The sequence below is a fragment of the Quercus suber genome, unplaced genomic scaffold, assembly GCF_002906115.3.
Source record: "Quercus suber isolate HL8 unplaced genomic scaffold, Cork oak 2.0 scaffold_460, whole genome shotgun sequence".
Lineage (NCBI taxonomy): Eukaryota > Viridiplantae > Streptophyta > Magnoliopsida > Fagales > Fagaceae > Quercus > Quercus suber.
In genome coordinates, this window is record NW_027069911.1 from 595,477 (window position 1) to 596,740 (window position 1,264).

At 37.0% G+C, this 1,264-nt stretch overlaps 1 long non-coding RNA gene across 1 annotated transcript; it reads right to left on the reverse strand.

Annotated features, from left to right (window-relative positions):
• Positions 1 to 596: 596 nt before the first annotated feature.
• On the reverse strand, positions 597 to 1,062 carry LOC136062865 (uncharacterized). The gene is made up of 3 exons (XR_010624609.1): positions 918 to 1,062; positions 770 to 827; positions 597 to 656 (listed from the first exon to the last, which is right to left on the reverse strand). It is a non-coding gene; the product is annotated as an uncharacterized LOC136062865 (long non-coding RNA).
• Between the last annotated feature and the right edge of the window lie 202 nt (positions 1,063 to 1,264).

The following is a 1,264-nucleotide window of genomic DNA, read 5'->3' on the forward strand; positions in this document are numbered from 1 at the left end:
TTTAAGGGCCCAAAACTTCCTGTAAGCACCACTCTATCCATAAATCCCATATTTTGAGGTAATTCACATCTCTTGAAATTCCTTGCATTCCTCTCTCTCAAAAAACTTTCTTTTTCTTAATCTAACTCTAAAAGGGCCTGAAAATTCCTTTAAGCACCATTCTCTCCATAAATCCCATATTTTATATGCACCTCCCTCCATCAAAAATGATCCCTCTCTTCCACACACCATAGCCAAATATTTACCCACCAAAGCTTGACCAAATATCAATAGTCTTCCAAACACAATTGCATTTGGAATAGGAACACACAATCTCACAACCTCATTTTGATAGTCCCAAGATTTTCCTAAAATTTTGCATATTTCTATTTGACACACTAAAATTCAACTATGCAACAATACAAAGCAATGAACAGAGCAATGCAACCTTCTTTAAAACACGTTATAAATCATATTTGATATGGTAACAGAAAAAAAAAATGGGCGCACCCATGAACTCTTTTCTCTTACAAGTAAAAAATAACAACATATCCATGAACATAAGGAAAAACCCGTGTCTTCGCATATGATAATTTTCTCAAATATTGAAATACAAGAATTGTGTACTTATTACCTTATAGGAGAGAAACAACACTCACCTTTAAATTTGTAGCCACCTGCCATTTCCATTGAACTTGTTAAAAAAACAATACAGCACATAAAGAAAACCATATTGATAAGAAATAGGAAAAAAAGGCCAAATGGGTATTGTGTTTTTTTGAGTTCTCACCCATGAAAATAGTGCTGAGAGCCCAACACCAACTCCAATCCAAAATAGAGGTGACCCTCTACAAACAAAGCAAGAAAGAAGTTAAATTGCAATACACAGCAAAAGAATGAAAGAAACAGTGAGTGAGAAAGAAAGAGAGAATGGTTACATATATGAGGATGGTGGAGGTGGTGGCACTGAGAGTTGTGGATTGACACCAATTGAAGTTGTCTCTTTATTGCTGCTACTTCTTGAAGCTGAAGCAGAAATGCTTGCAAAGCGTCTCTTCGGGTCAGGCCTAAACGCCAAACGGGTACGGGTAAGGGTGAGGGTGTGAAATCTGGGTGGTCCGAGTCGCTGACGTGGCGGCGGCGGGGCTGTTGAGGCGGTTAGAAACGGGGTAGTTATCATGATTTTCGATTTTTTTTTTAATGTTGTTGTTGTTGTTGTTGTTGTTCTAGGATAAGGAAACAGAAAAAGTGTTTTTTTTTTTGAAGGTTTGATTCTGTTTTCAAA